The sequence below is a fragment of the Urocitellus parryii genome, chromosome 13 (assembly GCF_045843805.1).
Source record: "Urocitellus parryii isolate mUroPar1 chromosome 13, mUroPar1.hap1, whole genome shotgun sequence".
Taxonomy (NCBI): Eukaryota; Metazoa; Chordata; class Mammalia; order Rodentia; family Sciuridae; genus Urocitellus; species Urocitellus parryii.
The window spans coordinates 64,016,113-64,038,727 of NC_135543.1; positions in this window are offsets into that span (position 1 = coordinate 64,016,113).

Consider the following 22,615-nt stretch of genomic DNA (forward strand, 5'->3'; position numbering starts at 1 on the left):
TTTATTAGTCCACTGCCTTTTAATTTGGCCTCACGTAAAATCTCAGGCACCAGCAAAATGTAGACAAATTCTTTGCCAGAATGCAACATATGCTAAGGGAGTTCTCATTTCCAACTGAAGCCTCATAAGCACAGTCTTTACTGTCTGTATTCTTTTTTTAAAAACTATTTTTTAGTTATAGGTAGATACAATATCTTTATTTTATTTTTTATGCTGTGTTGAGGATTGAACCCAGTGCCTCATGCATAATTGGCAAGTATTCTATCTCTGAGCCACAATCCCAGCCCCCAACTGTCTGTCTTCTTATTGACATTCTGGCCTTCTGAACTCACACCAAAATTGCCCAGTAAGCTCCACTTACCACAATCTCAGCCTTTTCCATCCTGAATCTCCAAACTTTCCCCAACTCCTCCTGCAGACCAGTTCCAAAAGGGCTCCTGAACCACATAGTCAGGTATGTCACCACAAGAACCCATTCCTGGTACCGGTTTCAGACTGTTAGTCAGCTTTTCATAGCCATGTGACCAAAATACCTGACAGGAACACTTTAGAGAAGGAGCTACTTATTTTGGCTCATGGTTGGTGCTCATGGAAGCATGAGACTTGGGGGGGGGGGCGGGCGGGGTGCAGTCCAGATCTAAACCATAACATTGTGCTTGCTCATTAATTTGATCTTTTGGGTAAGAAGGCAATGACTTTCCCAGAAGCCATCCCAGCATACTTCCAGTTACATCTAGTGACTAGCATGGTTCCCAAATCCATACCTACCTCCCATCTTGGGAAACGTAGCTGGTTAGATCCTTAATAAATTGTTTCTGTTGGTAAGGAAGAAGAGATACAAAGATGTGGGAGATTATTCTGGATCATTTGGGAAGGCTCAGTGTAACCAGAAGGGGTTACAGTGACATGTGCCTGTAATCCCAGTGACTCAGGAGGTCAAGGCAGGCCGATCACAACTCCAAGGCCGGTCTTGGCAACTCAGCAAGACCCCGTCCCCAAATAAACATAAAAGAGGGCTGGGGTATGGCTTAGTGGTAGAGCACCCCGGGGTTAAATTTCCAGTACCAAGAAGGGAAAAAAAAGTAAAAGGAGAAAGGGGGCCGGGATTGTGGCTCAGTGGTTGAACGCTTGTATCACATGCGTGAGGCACTGGGTTTGATCCTCAGCACCACATAAAAATAAAATAAAGATATTGTGTCCACCTACAACTAAAAAATAAATATTAAAAAAAAAAAGGAGTCAGAAGAGGAGGTGGGAGTCCTGGTGTGAAAAGCACTCGGCCCATCGCTGTCTGGGTTTGAAGACGAGGAGCAGGACACAAGTTTGGGGGTCCCAGCAACTCTTGTGTGTTGTGTCCTTTCATCCTACTATAAATTGACCTTTTTACAATGTTTATGTTTAAAGGCACAAGAAACCAAATTCCCTCTGGAAGAGGCGATCTCTATCTGCTGGGATACAGAAGATCCTAAGTTTTCCTGATTTAATTTCCAAGTTGCTCTAGATGTGCATCTGCAGCAATATTCCTTTTAATTAGTTGGTGCACATGGTGGAGTCTGTTCACACAACCCATCTCCTGCCCCAGCTGAGAATGCAAATCCTGCTGGGTAACTTGCATGGCAGAGATGGTAACTGGTATCAGGCAGAAACCGTGTACTTATGTTTGTTCAACATATTCCTGTTTTATTTTTTTTCTCCAAAATATTTGATCCTGCATTGGGAAGGTCTCTTGAATATCTTTTAATAGTTTAAAAAAAGGGCAAATCATTCATTCCCTTTGCAGTTGGCTTCGCATAGACTCAAAGAACTAGGGAGATTCTGTGGACAATTATAAAAGAAAAACAAATGAGGACTCTGAGAAGTTAGCACTCCAAAGGATTCAGATTTTCCCCCCGCCCCAAATAAAATCAAAAGGTTGTGATTTAAATGTCTGAATTCACAGGAGGTCATTACTATCCTTTCTCAGAAGAATGAGCATTTGGTTGGTCCCAATCTGCCTGGAGAATATGCAGCAAGTTCCATAAGAGCAAGCCCTTTATTACTGCAGTAGTCTATACAGAGAGGTCATTCGAGGTAGGTGAGTTTTTCTCTGTGGGAGGGAAAGTCTCTGAAAATCATTTCATGGTCTAGATCAATACCCCGACTGCTCCAATTTTGCTTTAGAGCTCGGGGACGAGGGTGGAAGGAATTGAGAGCTTTTATGATGTGCTTCATTGTACAATCACCAGCTATTTCAGGAAATTCTTTTCCAACTTCAGATAACAGTTATTTGTGCCCCAAAGCACTGGGACGAGCCCCTCATAATTGTATTCAAGCTCGGGTGGTTCAGGCCTGTCTTTAGCCACGCACCATGGAGATTCATTAAACCTTCTTTCTCACCGAGCCCGGGCCACATGGAATGTTCATTTGGAAGTTTCAGTCAAAGGCTCACAGAGCTCCGCTCCCCTGCACAAAGTTGTCCTGTATTTGGTCAACTGACTGTTGAATAATTGGCACAGCTTTCCATGCCAATGCAGGAGAACCAGCAGAGGCCGGGTGCAGAGCCCCACGTCAGGAAGGGCGCCAGGGCCTGTGTGAGCTCCGCTGGGTGGAATGGGGGTCCGTGTGTGTTGACGGAGGGCCGGGGGAGCCCTTCTGGGACAGGGTCATGGTTCAAACCTGAGACTTTGGTGCCAGATTCATCATGCTGTGAGCTAGTGCACGACCTCGAAGAAGCTGACTAGCTTCACGTTTGGGTTGTAAAATCCCCATCCTAATGCCTCTCTCAGAGGCTTGTTTTGAGCTGCAAAATGAAATTATTAATGTCAAGGACCCTGCACCCAGCAGGAACTCAATAAATGAGAATTGTTTGGTACAGCTCATCCTTGTGACAGATGCTCTGGGGGCCTGGGCCCAGACCCTCTCCTCTAACTCTTCAGAACACACAGGCCCAGCTTCCGGCGGTCAGCAGCTGCACTCCGTGGCCAGGGGGCTTTCTCTGACCTTAACCTACCAGGCTGGAAGAGCTTGGGAATGCTCCACTTTGGAAGCAGCCTTCCAAGAAAGACCACCTGTGCAAAAAACCGTGGCTCCCCTGCCTCTCAACTGGGGTACCGGATCCTGCGCTTCACACTGACTCCCAGGGTCCACCCTGGGAACCAGCTCGGGTTCTCACCAAGGACGGCTTTGGTGGTAACACCCCTTATGAGTGCTTTTCCTTTCCTTTCTCCCATCTCCACTTCCCTACTATGTTTCCTACTTGCCCTGTCTCCCCCACTACAAAAAGAAACTACTGCACTAAAATCCTTCCCCAGGGTCAGTTCTAGAGAAACCTCCGTTAAGATCATCTCCTTAAACAGGGGGAGGAATTTTTATTATGAACACTGGACTCAGATATGCCTGTTGATTTGGATTTGATTTCCGAAATCCCTATAAGAAACCTTCTTGTAAGCAAGGTGTGAGGTCTTTTAACAGAGTCACAAATGGATTTGTCCTTCGTTGACACAGTGGGTCCGAAAGCCTTTTGCTGCTGCAGTAAAACCAGTGAGCGTCTTTCACATGGATTTCTTCAGCAGCTGGAGTCCCAGATACTCTGTTTCCCATTCTTCTCACCTGTCGACAGAGGACTCTGTTGTTAGCAGATGGAATCTTGGAAGGTTTCGTGAAAACATCAGAACTCTCTCTTTCAATGTCAGAATCTTTTTTTTTTAAGTAACAAAGAAACAATAATTTTTACAAATGTGGGAGATTCAATCTCTGAGCATTGTCTTCAACTGGATGCCTCTTATTTATTTTTGAAAAAAAAAGGGAAACATTTAATGAAAAATTTGAGACTGGCAATTATTTATTTGAGGAACACTAATTACTCTTGGGCAAGCAAGTGGGCTTGTGCATTAGCAATGAGAACATCAATTAGATCTTCTCCTTATGTATGACTGAGGAAACAGCCAGGTAAAATACTCAAGTATAGTTACAAGTTACTTAAAAGACATCACAAAACTATGTCTATTAGAATACATATGGTAGGGCTGGGGATGTGGCTCGAGCGGTAGCGCGCTCGCCTGGCATGCGTGCGGCCCAGGTTCGATCCTCAGCACCACATACCAACAAAGATGTTGTGTCCCCCGAAAACTAAAAAATAAATTAAAAAAATTTCTCTCTCTCTCTCTCTTAAAAAAAATACATATAGTAAAGTTCCAAAAGGCAATACGTGTATGTATGTGTATGCATCCACATCCTATAGTATTTAATCAGAAATTTTTAAATAACTTTGCATAACATATGAATGCTCAAAGTAATTTTTAGAACCTTTTGCTCTAATTGCATAGTGTCTACATTATGTCCTGTGGTAAAGGATAGAATAAAACAGCCTCTGACTTGCCCTTTCTCACTGATTCCTTCTTTTTAGTAGAAGTGTATCTGAAGGAAGAGACTTGATGAAATTTTTACATGAGAATTGTTTTTTTTTTTTTTTAGTACAGCTTGAAAAGCTAGATGAATGTGCAACTTTGTTAAGTAGTGTTTATGGGCACATGCTGTTCAATCTTGTGTGATAACTGAGGGGCAGGAGCAAAAGCATGTAGTATTTATGTCCGGGGAGATCTTCTTGGGCTGATAATTGTAAAGCCTTTAGAAATAAACACTTTAGGGGGAAATGCACACACAGATTCATTCATCATGTCAACAAATATTTACAGAATCCCCATCTGTGCCGGGCACGGGGTTGGGGCTTACAGATCCAACAACAATCAAAAGCCAGATATGGTGTGTATTGACCAGCGGGAAGCACACCTGAGTGTCGAATGGCACAGAAAAGAATGTGAGATTGTGCACTCTGAGGGACAGCAGTGTGCCCTGTGAGATCACCTAACAGCCCAGCAGAATCTGCAATGGGCTGGTGAAGAGATGTCAAGCTGACACATGTAGGGAGAGGGGAGCTGTCTAAGGCAAATGGGGTGGCGTGGACTTGGAGGACTGACCACAAGTGTGTTCTCTGCAGACAGGACAGGGAGTGCCAAGATCCTGGGAGAGAAGGACCCTAAGGAAGATGGCCAGGGAAGGTGAGCTGGATAAAACTGGAGAGAGGCATCTCCTGGGAAGCCATTTAAGGAGATCCGTCCTTCTCCTGATGGACACAGGAAACCAATGAAATGTGACCAGGTTTGCATTTTGAAAACAAAAATAACAATAACAACAACAACAAAAAAAAACCTGACTGGCATCTGCAGCTGGGGGACCAGAGAGGATAAGCCTGGGCTGGTAGTTGGCAGGCTATCCCAGAAGCCCAGGGGAGAGGTGGCTGTTCCTTGGACCAGGGTGGGGTGATGGGGGAGAAAGGGGCTCAATTCCAGCGGAATGCAGGTGAAGGCGTTCCTGATGACAGGACTCAGGGTCGGTGTAGCATTGAGGGGCAAGGGAGAAGAATTGTGCGTCCTCTGTCTGCCCCTCTTTCTCTCTCTCTATGCATCTGCCTGGACAATTTCTCTCAATCCCAAGAGTTTCACTACTTCATCTAATAGATATTTATGATGTGTGCTGTTCAAAATGTTGGATATATAGCAGTAAATAAAACACAAGAAAATAAACAAGAGCCCACACTTTTATAGTGCCCAAATGTGTGAATTACTCCCAAGTCCGTGTTTAGTCTAGACCTCTCTCCAGAGATTCACTCTCACACGTTTATGTTTAACTATTCTTTGGGTCCTTCAAACTCCACATATTTAAAGTCAAATTCCTTATTCTTTCCTTCTGTTCTTTTGAAATCAGTTTGTCCAACTATCTGGGCATCCATCCATACACCCATCCATATATCTAACTATCCATTCACCTATCCATATATCCATGGATCCATTAATCCATCTATCCATCTATCCTTCCATCCATCCATCCATATATCCATCCATCCACCCATTGATCCATCCATCCACTCACCCATATATCTACCCATACATTAACCCATCCACCTATCCATGCATCCATCCATGCATCTATCCATCCACCCATCCATCCATCTATCCATCCACCCACCCATTGATCCACCCATCCCTCCACCCATCCATTCAGTTGCCCAATGCAGAAACCCTGGAACCATTCCCCCTCACTCCTAAGTCCTTTCTATTGCTTCTAAAATAATCCTCACATTTGTCCCCTCCCCTGGTGCTCGAATGTTCCTACCTAATGAGGATAGGTCTCATTATTTCTCGCCTGGGCTACATTAAGAATACCTTCCTGGTCTCCCTGATTCTGTATCATCTCCTTTAAATCCCTCCTCTACAGAGTTGCCAGAACAGCTGTTCTCAAATACAAATCTGTCCATGTTATCCTGTGATGACTCCAAGCTCCTGATGTGCTGTTCAGAATCCTCTGCTGTGGCTTGAGTCCGGATTGTCTCCCAGAGTCCCATGTATTAAAGGCTTAGTCCCAGCTCTTAGGATGTGGTAGAAACTTTAAGAAGTGAGGCCTAGTGGGAGGTCTTCAGGTCACTGGGGGCATGCTCTTGAGGTGGATTGTAGGGTCATAGCCCCTTTCTCTTCCTCTTTCTTTTACTTCCCAGCCAGGAGGTGAGGAGTTTTGCTCCTTCACATGCTCCCCATCATGATGGGCCACCATACCACAGGTCCAAAGCAATAGGGGGCAATCCATCCTAGACTGAAACCTCCAAAACTGTCAGCCCCATAAACCTTTTCTCTTTTTAAGTTCATTATCTCAGGCATTTATTACAGTGATGGAAAGCTGACTGAGGCACCTTCCAGGATTTTCTTCTATTTCCTCTTTCCCACCCTGTTTTTCTTTCATATACAACAACAAACTGGCCTTCCATTACAGTTCCCCACGCCAGGAAGGTCTCTCCCAGGGTTTTGGGCCCATCTAACTCCTCCTAATTCTATAAGATGAAGCTCATGAGCTGTCACTTCCATTCTACTTCTCTGACTCCAATCACAGGAGTGGGCAGGTGGTTTTGAAAGCATTGCCTGATCACTCCTTTTACATGCTGCCTTGGGATTTCCTGCTTAGCATAGGAATTATCAGTCTTCTTCACACTTTGAAAGAAAAAAACTGTTTTACTCACAGGAGAATCCACAATATCTGGCACACAAAAGGCCAACAATCGATATGTGTGGAACTGAGGTTCTGAATACATGCTATTTAGAAATACTTATCTGTTGGGGGACATTTCTGGAATTAGTGTATGGTTAAAGCACCAGGAAACACTAGGATAATGTAGCAGGAGTCCTTTAACTTATACTTGAAATGGAATAAGAGAGAAAGGGACATAGGATTTTTTGCAGAGAGAGGCTACATATGAGACTCAGTATGAAAATGGTTTGGTATTTTTAAGTCAACACAATATGCTGAAGAACTCTTTAAAAAGAAAGTTGTCTTTGACTAATGTCTCCAGTATCATCACCAGAAGCCATCCCCAGTGAAGTGGTGACCAATTGTCTTAAGCTCTAGGAGTTCACAGACGGGCAGAGCGGAGTCTGGCGTTGTTCTTTGACAATGACAGGTACACACTCGATTCTATCACCTCGTTCTTTCCTGTCTTCAACTCATTTTCCCCCAACAAAGGATGGAAAATATTCATAACTCGGAACACACGTATATTTGGAAGAGTGAGTTCTTTCTGTGGTTTTTTTTTTCCTACTTTGAAAAATGGACTTTGATCTTCAATGCACATACCACATGGACGTCCTTTGAATGCAGTACCTAATGGGGAAAATAAATAAGCCCAAAGCTGCTGTAACCCAAGATGTTTGCCCTGAGAAGCATTGGTCTTTCTACCCGTCTGTCAGCGGGCTGGTCTATGTGTGTGAGATTCTCCATTTTGAATGCCAGTGTTTTGTGTAAGTGCCTTAGAGGTTTTTGTTTTCGTATCTAAACACTAGCTTCTCAGTGTTCTTGCCAATTGCTGCAGAATTCTTTCATCACTTAGTGAGGGCAATTTTTCTTCTTTTGTTTCTTATTTAGCTCTGCTTGCTAAAGCTCTTAAACGGCTAAGGAAGACCTCCCCACAGACCAAAGAGGATGATTTGGTCTCTTGATTGATTTAGTAAAAAATCGCCCCAATTTCCAGTTTATTTGGAGAAGCATGGGAGGTGTAGTGGATGTTGCGCTGTGTGGCCCAGATCCCCAGGGTGCACGCCAAGTTTCCAGGAGTGTGGGCTGCTGAGGGTTCAGCCTAGTCCCTCCTGGAGACCTGGGCTCAGCTGAGAAAGCAGCCTGGCACACACAGGCTCCTTCCTGGGGTCCCTGTGCGATGGGATGGTTTACAAGAACCCAGTACACTAGATTAAATTTGGGACAAGTCTGAAGGGTTGACACATAAAATTAAACATCACAAGTGGTCTTTTTAGCAAAGAATGCTGGGACAACTGGATGTCTGCCTACCAAAGAATGATTTAGACATAGGCCATATATGAAAATAAACTAAAGCTGATTCATAGTCCTCAACAGGAGTCAAGAGTGTAAAAATCCTTAAGGAAAACAGTAGTTTGTGAACTTTGTTTAGACAATATTGATGTTCCTTAATATATTTTGCGGTTACGTTCTGATAAATCCATTGCAAGTCAAAAATGCATTTAGCACCCTGATACACCCATCATAAAGCTGAAAAATTGTAAGTGCAACCATCATAAATCCAGAGGCTCCTCATCTGCAGTGGGGTTGTGTCCTGATAAACCCATTGTAAAACAAAAAAATTTGAAGTTGCACCGTGGTAAGTTGGCGAGCATCTGTAGTTGGTGAAAAATGACACTGACAGCAATAAAGGGAAATAGAGAAAACTGGACTTCATTAAAATTAATCAAGCATATCGGACACATCAATAAAGTGAAAAGACAATCCATGGAACAAGAGATCTGCACGTCATATGTCTGATAAGGAATTTAAATCAGGCATGCACAAAAAACTGTTAAAACTCAACAATGAATGACAAATAACCCAATTGGCAAAGGATTTCAATAGGTGATTCTCCGAAGAAAATACACAAGTGGTCCAGAAATACATGCAAAGATACTGAACATCATTAGTCACTAGGGAAATGCAAATCAAACCTCAAGATACCACTTCGTAACCACCAGGAGGCCTGAACTCAGAAGACTCTTAAGAAGTATTGGCCAGGATGTGAAGGAGTTGAAACCCTCAGACATTGCAGGCAGGATTTTCAATTTGTGCCTCCAATATGGAGAACAGTTTGAGAGTAATTAAAAATGCTGAACATAGAGTTGCCATATGACCTCGAAATTCCACTCCTTGGTATAATCCCCAGAGAAATGAAAATATATGACCTCATATACACACAAATAAAAAAACACTTATATCTAACTGTTCACACACAGCAACATTATTCATAAGCAAAAAGTGGAAACAACCCAAATTTCATCAATCAATAGGTAGAAATAAATAGAAATGTGGTATATCATATATATGGATATGGATATGGATATGCTATATATCCATATGGATATATATGGATATGGCCATATATGGATATATGGCAATATCACGCACATAAAAAAGAGTTAAGGACTATGACATGCTGTATCATGAATGAATCTTGAAAATATGATGCTAAATAAAAGAAGCTAGACAGCAAAGGCCACATGTTGAATAACTCCCTTTGTGTGGCATGTCCAGAACAGGCAAATCCATCGAAGGAAAAAGTACCTTAGTGGTTTTCTGGGGCTGGAGAAAGGGATGCCTTCACAGGAATTAGGAAGACTACTAATGTCTGCAGAGCTTCTTTTGGGACCTTGGAAATGCTCTCAATTTCTGGTATAATTCAGCGTGTCTTTGAATGAGTTTCCTCTACTAGTTTAGGATCTTCGAAGGCCAACATTCTTTGCAGATCATCTGATAGCTTTCTGGCTGCAAGGCTGGGCTGAGAGTTGCCTGCTCTGTTCAGTTGAGCGGTTGGGAAGATGAGGACGGAGAGGGACTGGAGAGGGAAGAGGTCTCAGTGTCCAGGTTGCTCACACACATGACTGCTGTCAGTTCTGAATTTCCTCCAGCTCCTTCACCTCTCTGCGTACAGAGTGGAGGTAGATGCAGCCTTGCAGAGAGAGCAGCCATTTTAGTGACTAGCACCCAGCCTGTTGGTGTGTTAAGAATAAGCTGTTTTTACTTCAATGCCCAATATCCTTGCAGATAAAAGCATTGAGTTTGGTCCTCTTAGAGGTAGGAACATATTGGATTCATATGTTCAGGGAATAATTTATCATAACAAATACCCATTGAACCCTTATCATATGCCAGGTTCTACACTAGGAGCTATGGATTTATGAACTGTTTTGATAATGAATTTTAATTAACGAAATAATTAATTGCATTAGAATGCATACACTTACGTTATGCACCATTATGGTTTGATGTACTTACCTTGCTACACAGTGAAGTGATTACCATCATCAAGCAAATTAACATACACACCATCTCATAGAGTTACCTTACGTCATGAATTTTAGATTCAGCAATCACTTATCTAAAAAACATATGTTGAACCCACACTTCTTCTGGTGCATGGTGCTAGGTTCCAACTAATGATGAAAACCCATAGTTGAGATTGCAAATGTGGAGGAATTATACCATCATGAATGATACAGTCAGACAGAAGTATTGCCTTCCCTCTATTAGTTGTGTGACTCTGGGAAAAATTCTTTAACCCAAGAAGTGTCAGTTTTCTCCACTGTAGAATGTGGGAAGAAGCTACCTATGTGTTGTTATATGGTGTGAAAATTTATTGTAATCACATATCTCTATTTAAACTCCCAGCTAGACATCAGGGATATGTATTAGTTCCTAATCTTCAGCTCATTCTCATGGATGTAGATGGTGAGTTGTATAGAACAACATCATAGGACCTTGTTCTCCATCTTCTTCATTTATAGATGAGAAGACTTGAGCCCTGAAAATGGTACATGTTTTACCCAACATTGTATGTCTGGTTTAATGGTGAAGTTAGTGCTGAAAGCCAGTCATTCCAATTCCTGGTTCAATGTTTTTCTACAAAACACAGCAACTTATGAGATTATTTTCTGTCTCGGTAACTTGCATTCCGTTGGAAGGATTAGCATTATTCTTAAACCTGGATATTTTATGATAGGGCCTCAGAATGTTGTCTTAAATGTTATCCAAATCTTAGGCCAATATCAATCCCAGGAAATCCCTACATCTACCACTTCTCTAGTCCAAGAATTATTCATTTATTCTTTGTATGTTAGTCAGCTTTCTGACACTGTAACACATATTTGAGATAACCAACTTAAAAAGAGAAAAGCTTATTTTGATTTACAGTTCTGGGGGTTTTAGTCCTATGGTCAATTAGCCCCATTTTGCTCTGGGGCCTATGGTGTGTCATCTCTTAAAGGTTCAACGATCTCCCAATAGTGTCAGAGAAAATGAACCTTTAACACATGGGCCTTTGGAGGCATTTAATATGCAAACGAGAGCTCTTTATCTTCTGTTTTCAGTTAATTCTCAATCCTGGACAGATTATCAATCTGATTCCCAAAGTAACCCAGTTTTCTAGTTAAGGTTCGGTGTTCAGATTGTCCAAGTCAGATGGCCGGCCCATTGTGCATAGAAGACCTCTTTGGCCACTCTCGACCGGTTTGCCCTTGAGCATTATGCTTGCTTCTGGTGGGGAACAGGGCACTCCAGAGACTGCACCGTCCTGGAGTCGCGGTCTGTGGAACCCTGCTCCTGGCCCAGGGGCCCTGGCTCCACAGTTCCCGCCTGGCCACTCTTTGGTAGCTGCTGGGCATGCCTGTGGCAATGAGCACAGAAGAGGCTTCTTTGTTTGAATGGGGAAAAAGAAAAGGGTAAAAGAGCCGATTTAAAGATGCACTTCAAGTTATTCCACAGCCACCCTGAACACTTTCAGGTAGGTAAGAAAACTCTAAGGCCCGGGAAGGACAGCTTTGCCACCCAGGGCCTGCTGTTGAGTGTGTGCCATCTTCCATAAAAAAAACCTGGAAGAGAATCAAAGAGTTTCTCTCACCTCAGCAGAGTTCAGGCACCAGAAAAAAGTGCCCCGAGAAGAGGGATAAATGAGAAAACCCTCGTTGGTCGAGCAGCGGTCCTTAAAATAACTGGCAAACATTTGGAGAAGGCTGGAAACAAACCACGCTTCTCCTGAAACACGAACAGGGAACGGCCCCCTGGCTCTGCTGAGGACCCAGGACAAGGGCCTTGAGTTGTCAGGACCTCGTAATGATTTGGACAACTCATTTATGGGTCCCGAGGCACAGCACAATCGTTCAGGTGCTGTGGAAACAGAGGAAAAGCCAAATCAGAGCAGAATGTATTCTCAGGAGCTTTCCTGGCTGGTCTGGCAGCTGCAGGAAGACTAGGGGAATCTCCTGAAGGAGGTGCTCAGACCAGCACGGAAACAACCTGGGCTGTCACGTGTGGTCCCCTACCACTGCCACCGCGAGCGCGCGCACACACACACACGTGGGCGTTCACTTGTCCATTGTGAGCATCCGAGCCTGGAGGAGACCCCAGTGCTCTGACTCCTGTGCTCAGTCCTTCTCCAGCTCCCAGGTTTCTCCCACTCAGCTGCAGGTTAGAATCCCAGGGAGACCTTCACACAGTACTAATGCACTGGCTCCGCCCCAACTCCGTCAGATGGGAGCCTCTAAGGGAGGGGTCTAGAACATGCAGACCTGTCACCTTCCCTCTGCAAGCCACGTCCTTGACCTGTGCTCCTGCCGCACCTGCTCCTGAGGCTTCCCGAGCCCCCACTGGTTGGTGGGCTGCTTTCTGGTCTGGTGCCTGTGCGGATTCTTAGTGGCTGCGTCCACTATGTATCGTGGGAGCTATTGTGTCCAAAGGGGTCCTTTAGGTACTATAGTGGGTTGAATGCTGGCACCCCCAAGACATATCCATGTTACAGAACCGTGAGTGTGGCCTTATTCATAAAGAGGGTCTTTGTACATTTATGGATGAAATAAAGTGAAGTATTTTTGGTTTTATTTATTTTTTTTTTGGTATTGGGGATGGAACCCAGGGGTGCTCTACCACTAAGCTACATCCCCAAGCTTTAAATTTTATTTATTTTTAAATATTTTTTAAATTTTGAGACAGTCTCACTAAGTGGCTGAGGCTGGCTTTAAACTTGTGATCCTCCTGCCTCAGCCTCCCGAGTCGCTGGGATTTCAAGTGTGTGCCTCTGTGCCTGCCCCAAGTGGAGCTTCTCTGTAGATCATCCTAGAGTTAGGACGGGCTCTGACGCCAATGACAAGTGTCCTTGATAAAAGGCACAGGGAGAAGTTTGAGAGGCCATGGGATCATGGAGGCAGAGACTGGAATCACACACCAAGGAGTGGCTCCCTGAAGTTGGGGGAGGCAGGGAAGGAGCCTATGGAGGCCAACACTTTGATTGGACCTCTGGCCTCCAGAACTGTAAGAGGAAAAAAGATTCCTATTGTTTTAATCCAGCAGGTTTGTGGTGATTTGTTTTGACAGCCTAGGAAGCTGGCCGAGATGCCTCTCGACATTGTGCTTCCTTCAGGGTTTGACAGCAAGTTCTCCAGCTCAGCACACTTGGACTTCTGTAACAGACGCACCGTGGCTGGTCTTTCCTGATTTGTCCACGTGGAAAGCTTTGAGGTGTCCACTAGAGGAAAGCACCTTCTTCTTTTCTTTCTAGTTGCTTCTATTTATACTGAACAACACCCATCCCCCCCCCAAAAAAAAACACCTCAGAATGGTCACATCCTAGGTCTAAAAATAATTTTACAGATTTAACTCTTATTCGGTCATATTTCTTTGAAAATCAGCGAAGGGCATGCCTTGTTATGGTGCACCTCAGAACACTTCTGGGGAATCAATTCTGCCTTGGCCTTCTGCTCCCGTCCCACTTCCTGGGCCCGAGGCAGTCTCCGTTCACCCTGGTGGATGTCCTTCCTGTCTTCTCCTCCAGGTAGACACTTCTCAAGGGATAACCGTCTCACATGGGAAGGAAAGAGCAGCTGGAGTAGAAACGGAACTACTCTCGTTGAGATGGCCGGGGATGGGGAAGTTAGAAGCCACCAGCCATTTCCACCAAGATCTCCCCGAGGCATCCACAGTCAGCAAGGAACAGAGACGAATTGAAAACAGGTGTCTTAGCCCTCTTGAGGTTCTGGCCTTGGGGCCCAGGTTAGTCTACTTAGTTTGTATGTTTCTGAACCCTCTAAAATTCTTGTTGGAACAATCACCGACCCAGCAGTAGTAAGGGGTAGACCTTCAGGAGGTGATCAGGCTGAGGGTTCTGCCCTGATGCATTGGACTGAGGTCTCAGGAAAGTGCTGGAGGGAACAAACTTGGTCTTTTTGGCCTTCTGCTTCCTGCCTTGTGAAGACCCAGCCATGAGGCGCCATCTTGAAAGCAGAAATTGGTCCTCTCCAGGCATGGAATCCGCTGGCATGGTAATCATGGACTTCCCAGTCTCCAGAACTGTAAGAAATGAATTTCTCTTCTTCATAAACTACCTAATGGGTGGCATTTTGTTATAGCAGCCCCAAGGGACAAAGACAGTGGAGGCTAAGTTGAGGAAATCTTGGCAAAATTTAAGGAGGTGCTTGTTCCTGGGTTTGTGCTCACCTTAAGAATCTTCGTGTTGGATGGTGAAGACCCCAACCATGGCTGGGGAAGGATCATGACTTTCTTGCCTTGTGGTCTCTGGGTATTTCAGAGAGGGAAGCTGCAGTGGTCGTTTCTAGCTCTCTACATCAGAAACCCAGATCAAGGCATGCTCTGTTCAAAAGCCGCCAATCTCTTCCAGCTCACCTACGGGGAAATCCAAAGTCCTGGCTGGCCACAATCCACGCCCCCCGCACCCTGGCACTGTATTATCCCTCTCTGGTCCCATTTCTGCCTCACTACTTCTTTCACCTGCCCTACTCCCATCACCCTGACCGCTTCCTTTTCCTCAAACACACCAAGCTCTCTCAGGGCCTTTGCACTGGCCTTTGGATTGCTCTTCCTCAGGCATCCATGAGGCTCAGGCCCTTCCTTCCTCCAGACCTCTCCTCAGATGCCACCCACCTAGAGACTTCCCAGCCACGCTATGGAAACAGCACACGTGCCCAGCCCCACCGCCCGCCATCCCTCTTGCTCCGCTTCCCTTCCTCTCCAGCACGGTTGCCTGACTTTCTAGCCACAGACAGACAGTCTGTATCACAGGTCTTTGTGACAAATGGCACTAAAATAAGCCAGATGCTCTTCCCCTCTGGCTGTCCTGGAAATGTTGTTGGATGCGTGGTCTGCTGTCATTTCTTGTCCCCAGGGGAAGAGATCCTTTGAACACATCTTTTGGAGATGGGGCACAGGGAATCTGCATGTCCCCTCGGCTCTGGTTCGTGTCTATGAAGTTGCCCTTCCCAGGTCCTAATGGAGTGTCTACGGGGCTTGGTTTTCTCTGGCATCTAGGAAGTTTGGAGCTAAATTGGAGGCTGAGCAATACCACTTTATGGCCTGCCTTTCTTGCTGGTTGTCATTTTTCCAGGCCCGTCTTCATGTCCCCAGCCCAAACTGTCTGTGCCTGTCATGCTCTTACGATGTGGAGCGTGCCGCGTTAGTCACCCGGGGATGAAGTGGGACGGGAGTCACCCATTACTGAGGGTGTAAGTGAGTCTGCCCCACTGAGGGCCCTGCTGGGTGGCAAGTGGAAAAGTCAACCCAACCGGGGGCAGAGAGGAAAACGGTGGGCAGAGTCCGGAGGCCAAGTGTCAGCTCACACAGTCTTCACACACAAGATAACAAGGATGATAACATGGCTCCACAGGTTTAGAGAATTTTTGAGCCAGAATCTATTGTTGGTAAATCCAAATGCTTCCTCACAGAACCGAGGAAAACTGAACACCAAGCAATTTGCCTAAGGCCCAGAACAATTTATTGGCAGGGACAATGGGCTGAGAATCTCTTTCTCTCTCCTCCCAGCCCAGAGCTTTTTCCATGATACCACCCACAAAGTTGCTTCTTGCTTTGTGTATTAAAACTTTTTCACTGGAGATCCTTGGAGAGTGTGTTGGGAGGAGATGCCTGCCCCGCAGACGTTCCAAATTCAATAAGCCTGGGGGAGCAAAGTGCCCCCTGATCATTTCCTCAAAGCCCACCCTGGTTTTAATGCTCTGGCTTAGGATCCTGCTGGTGTGGCAGCCTCCTGTGCCTCAGAGGGAGGGGGACGCCAGGCACAGAAGGCGTTTGTCAGAAACAACAGGACTGGGGAGGCTGGGGGCTGGGGACTGGCGGGCGAGAGGGCCAGGTGGCAGGTGGGATCCTCAGAGCAGGGGTGTCCGGGGAAAGCTGCCTGCTGAGCCCAGGAGAGGGCAGATAGGGATTCCAGATGTTTCCCAATCGCGCCTGCTTTCCGTCAACTCGGGAGGGGTCCTGAGCACAGGTTCTTAAATTCGACAGGGAGAGAAGACTGAAAGGAGCAGGTAAAGACCCTGTGGCACATAAATAACAAACACCGGGTGGGGGTGTTAGACGCAACACAACTCAACACAACACAACAGTCCACAGGCTTCTTGGGAGACCAGGGTGAGGGATTAGGACCTAACTTGAGGATGCAAGTTGTTCTGCTCAATGGGTATATTTGGCCAGTTCTGGCTGAGTGGTTTTCAATGGGGACTTCAGCCCAGGTCCTGCACAGCTCAGCGGCACCCCTGGCAGCCCCTCTGTTTTGTTGTTTTTTTTTTTTTTTAACCAGTCAGCCTAGTGGGGGAAGGGCTGCTCACAGAAGTCTGGGGCTCTCCGAGCCATGGCCCAGAGAAAAGCTTGTCAGTTTACTGTCAGAAATGCAAGGAAATATCGGTTCTGGGGGTCCCATTCTCTTGTGTTTTGGGGGTGTGTTTTCCCAGGCAACCAGAGCCTTTTCAGCGGGGACAGGAGCCCAGTGCTGGACAGGAGCCCTTGGGGATTTCACGCCCGTGTTGGGGCTGGGCCTGGTTTTCTATATTGCAAAAGATGGCCCTTGGCTCAGGACAGACAGATCACCAGCAAGGATCCCAGTGATGGGCAGACGGCTGCTCTTGTGAAAGCTTTTCTTAGCAGCCAAATAGAACTAAGAAAATCTGCAGCTGCCTCTTTTCTTACTGACCTCGGTGACGCCGGGACGCAATCCTGTACTTCACCCTCAGGATGACGCAGAGTTGATTTGAAATCTCGCTGAGTTAGAGATGTTACAGACATCTGGGTGCCCTTGGTATCTCTGTCTCCTACCGATGGGTACCTCGCTGGATCTGAGGACTGAGACCAAGGATTTGTACTGATGGGGCCAGGGAAAGAAAGGGGGGATCAGGGTGAACTTTCTGGCGATCCCTTAAAACTCGCTCAGCTGTGCTGACAGTCATTCCCCCCAGCCTGGCCTACCCGCATCCCACCTGGGCCTGAATTCATGCCCACCCGATCCCACTATCTGGGGATGTGAGCCCGAGAACTGGTATTTTCAATGCATGATGATTATGTGCACTTAGTTTTTCAAAAGACAGATATTTGCTACAAAATGAGCACTCACGTAACTATCGCCCTTGACAAGAAACGGAACTTCATCAACAGCAGGGACCCTCAGAGGCTCCGCTGCCCCAAGGCAACCATTATCCTGATTTTATGTCATCTCTTCCTTATGGCAGATGTATTTGGTTAAGGGTCCCATTTAAACACATATCCCTAAAACCACAGCAGAGGTCCCCTTACCTGTAGGGGACATGTCCCAAGACCCCCGTGAATGCCAGATGCCACCCACAGAACTGAACCTTAGATGTAGATTTATGTTTTTCCCTGTACAGACATTTCTATGATAGAGTCTAAGTAGGCACAGCAAGAGATTAACCAAGTGCCTCACAATAAAATAGAGTGATTATAGCATTGCATTCCAATAATAATTATGAACACGATTTCTCAAAATCTTATATATGAACATTATATCTCAGGCCAGGGCCAACCATGGGTGACAGACATAGGGGACAGAGCGAGGACTAGACAGCTTGGTGTTTTCTTGAGTTCAACAAAAGTGAGATCACACGGCGAGTACCGTGGCCCTGGGCTCCGGCTTTGTCTCCTGGACACTGTGTTTGTGGGATTCACTCCTGTGCCTGGGACTGTGGCTGGGTCTCTCCGCCATGATGAGTTTGTCTCTTTCACTTCTGGTGGAAGCTAGGTCTCTTCCAACTTGGGGCTATGCCGCAACAGGGTGCTCCGGACACTCTTGCCCGTGTTTCTGCTGGTCTCCCAGGAAGAGTGCTGCAGCCGGACAGCTTTCTCTTCAACACTAGGGGATAATGCAAACTGTCCTACAAGCTTTCACTGCAGGTCCAATTGGAAGAACCTCTCTCTCTATTTTTACAGATCGATAATGGAAACAATCAAAGAGTGACTTTTTAAAATATCTCAAACCAACCCCAAATTGATGGAGGAATTGGGCCAGATTAGAGTTTTGGTGGCTAAACTTATTCCCTTGTTGTTGGTTATGGCTAAATCCTCCTAATTTAATGCCTTAAGTGACTTCTTGATCTGTCCAGAAACTAAAGCTGATATGCTCAGGAATGTGCTACGTGCCAGGCACAGTGTCAGGCACGAGGAGCATGGGGTGAGGTGCCTGTCATTTACTGACAGAGGGAAATCTTTTCTATGCACACTAAATTCTTTCATGACACACAGAATAAACAGGAAAAATCTTGGCCATTGTGAAGCTTAGAGCTTCATGGAAGAGGCACATAAGCCAGAGAACACACACACACACACACACACACACACACACACACAGTTGTACCTCGGTTTTCCTTGTGGGTTTTGTCTCCAGGACCCCCTGTGGGTCCCGAGATCTGTAGCCCACTCGGGTCCCTTCTGTAACATGGTGCAATACTTGCCTAGAACTTATGCACATCCACCCAAATACTTTAAACCAACTCCAGATCACTTACGCTACCTAATACAATGTAAGTGTTCTGTAAATAGTTGTTAAACTGAATTATTTCAGGGAATAATGACCAGGAAAAGGGAGTCTGTTCATGTTCAAGACAGATGGGGTGTTTTATTTTATTTTTTTTTCATCTGAGAATGGCTGAAGCCACAGATGTGGAGTCTGTGGACGGGCAGGGCTGGCTGGTGGAACTGTGTGTGTCTGCGACGTCCTGTAGGAAAAGTGTAGAATGTTAGGGGAGAGTGAAGAGCTGTGGGGAGAGGTGGAACTTTCTAGATAGGAGGCTGCAGGGAGGCATTAGGAGAGAGGTTTGTCAGAAATGAGACAGTCTATTCAGACCCCAGCAAATCCTGTGAAGGGCCAGCAAAGGGTGCTGCAGGCCGGCCGGGCGTCGTCTCGTGGGTGCTCTGAGGCAGAGAGGACCTGGTGGACAGAGGAGGCGGAGGGCCTGAGCTGAAGCTGGTGAGGCCACAGGATCCAGGCAGGGTCTGGCTGGCTGTGGAGCGGGCATGGGGTCATGGATGCCATCTGATGTGCGAGGAGGCAGAGAGGCTGATGGGAAGGCCGCCGCAGTCAGGCCTGCAAATGGTGCTGTTCAGGTGGACCAGAAGGCTGCCAGTGGACTTGGAAAGGCAGGTTGTTAAGGTCCGTAAATAAGTCAAAAATAACACCTGGTATTTTGCCAGAGAAATGTTAGAGTTCGTAAACAAGTCTGGATGGTGCCTGGCAAAATGTCAGAGGGAGTGGTTTGAGAAGTAACAAAAGCGAGCCATTAAGTGTGGAGATTCCTTATTGGTTGATGGATGTATCTAGTTTATGCTAATTAAGATAAGCTGTGCAAAATATATAAATAGCTCTGTTGCCCTACAATAAAATGCTCCCATTCCTGCTGTATCAAGGTACACAAGTTATTCGTCACCCCCCGGCTATTTTGCTGCAGCCGGACTGCGGCAGCAGGTGAATTGGGAAATGTGTTGGAGCTGGAGCCCAGCAGCCACGATGACTGAGATACGAGGATCGAGGGAGGGATCCGCACGGAAGACGATTCCCAGGTCCCCAGCTGGGATCATGGGGGAAGGGAGCTGTCACTTACTAATACGGGGACCTCTTTCCTATGGGCCTCAAATCCTTTCAAGGCACTTAAAGCCCACCTCACCCCCCCATCCTCCTATGATTCTAACACCCCTCTGCATCCAATCTCAAGATTAAAGTAACTTCCTGGTTTTGTGAAAGAACTTTCTTGAACCCTCTTCCAGCATTATAACTTCCTCCCTGAGCGACTATTTGACTGCTTGTGGTGACTGTGTCGTGGTTTTAGTGTGTAAATTGGTGAAGGAGCTCTTCTCATATAAACCTATACAGACTGAGGTCAATCTCAAGATTTTAAATAAGGAGAGATTCCTCTGATACAGAAGGCAGCATGTCTAGATATGCTGCTCAGAACAAATGCGATTGTTTAAAAATGATCTTCTGGAGTTGTAGCTCAGTGGTAGAGCGAGTGCTCAGCATGCACAAGACCCTAGGTTTCCCAACACACACTCACGCATGCACGCGCACACACGAAAATAAAGGAAAAAGCTAACAAAAAAGATCTTCTGAGGAGAACATTTGTGAAACATTGAAACATCATGTTAAAACGTAACAAGAACGCTAATTTAGAAATGTAAAAGAAGGGACAGGGAAACAAGAATTTACCCAAACACTTCATTCATGGACCACACGACATTCTCTTTTCAAATTTCTTTTGCTTAAAAGAATTCTAATTGTTTTTCCTACTTAAAATTACAGGATGTGATCAATTTCTTGCAGAAAAAAAATATCTGAAGTGTTTTCAGGATTGAGTTTATGAGGAAATGTAACTTTTCAGATTGCTCAATCTAGTGCATTTTAAAAATGAGGTGTTAGGTCTCTCTCAGTGAGTCCATCGGAGTCATTTCCCAGTGCCCTGGAAGCTCATCAGTTGAGAGCAACAGAGAAGAGAGAAAGGTATGCACTGCCTGGTTCATGTGGCCGACCACCTGCCATCTCATTTCCTGAAAGAAGGGAAGAAGTCAGGTATTCTTAGTTGCAGACAACAGAATCCACTAGTTTAAGCAGAATTAGTATAGAAATTCCAGGAGGACCGGGGGACTAAGAGTGGACACTCAGTTCCTATATACGTAAAGGTAATATAGAATGCGAGATGCTGTTTACTTTCTGGTTTCATGGGGTAGTAGGGAAGATAAAAGGGGTGGTTTAAAGAAAGGCTTGGATCTAGGATAGTAGAGGAATCACAGTTTGCCCTTTCAGAGATCCTGGGGCTGCAGCTCCAGAGTACTACCATCCCCTCACCTGATACAGAGAGAACGTGATGTGGAAAGCACTTGGTTTCACCTGGAGCCCAACCAGGAAGATCTTGGAGGTGAAAACGCCAATAACTCTGTGGCTTCCTCAGGTAGGAGTTTGACAATCTGACTACATGTCTCCATATTGCACCAGAAACTGGATTCCCTGAGGTAGACGAGAAGACAGCCACAGTATTATCAGTGTCTAATTAATCACTTCATGTCTCTGTGGACCAGGAATATGCTCAAGTTTGTATTGGCTCACTTCATGGTGCTGGGACTGGGCCCAGGGCTGGCAGGGGAACCCTGGATCTGGTTTAGAAGGGGTGGTGCCGCATGAAGCACAGAGAAACCAGAGGAGATCCCAGCCCTGGAGACGGTAGAGGGAGACCGCACCGCAGGAGTTCAGGCCCAAGGTCAGCTTCCAATGGGACTGAGCTCTGCAAACTCCCTCCCACCCTAGACGAGTTCTAGCAAGGAACTGCAGTGGGCACTGTTAGGGTTCAGATGTGTGGTGTCCCCCAAAAGCTCATGTGTGAGACAACGCAGGAAGGTTTAGAGGTGAAGTGGTCGGGTGATGAGAGCCTTAACCTAAGAAGTGCATTAATCCTCTGATGGGGATTAATTAGGTGGCAAGTGTAGGCAGGCGGGTGTGGCTGGAGGAGGTGGTCATTGGGGGTGTGCCTTTGGGGTTTATATTTTGTCTGTGGTGAGGGGAGTTCTCTCTCTGCTTCCTGGTGTGATGTCCCCAGCTGCTTTCCCATGCCGCACCCTTCCGCCATGATGCTCTGCTCACCTGAGGCCCAGAGCCGTGGAGTGGGCCATCCAAGGACGGAGACCTCTGAAACCATGGCCCCAAATAAAACCTTTGGTCACCACGTTCAAAAAGCTGCCTAAAACAGGCAAAACCAGAATCACTCTTGGGTTTCACAGCTGGGATGCCCTCAGGGCGGGAGCAGGGGATAGGGCCCCACTGAAACCATCAGGTTACTGGCAGCCTCTCCCCACTGGGAGAAAGGGGGATTCCAAGGAGAGGAGTTGAAATCCTCCATACAGATGCTATCTGCTGGGGTTACATCTTGGTCAATTCATCCTAAGTGGATAATATCACAACTTGAAAAGACACTGGCTACCCCTAACCTGCCGAACACCCTCCATTAGCCATGCAGCACACTCTAGGGCACCCGATGTTGCCCCTCGTGATCCTGGGGCTGACGGGGAGCTGTGTCTCCCTGCCACTGCCCCTGCCCCTGCCCAGCATCTCAAGAGAGGGTGGGACGGTGGGTCTCCAGCCTGGGAGAAGACCAACATGCAAAATTTGAAGTAAGGCTCTCCTCCCATTGTCAAGTCCTCCAATGGTTAAGTCGAACCATCCCAGTCGGGGACCATGTGCATAGCCCTTTTGACA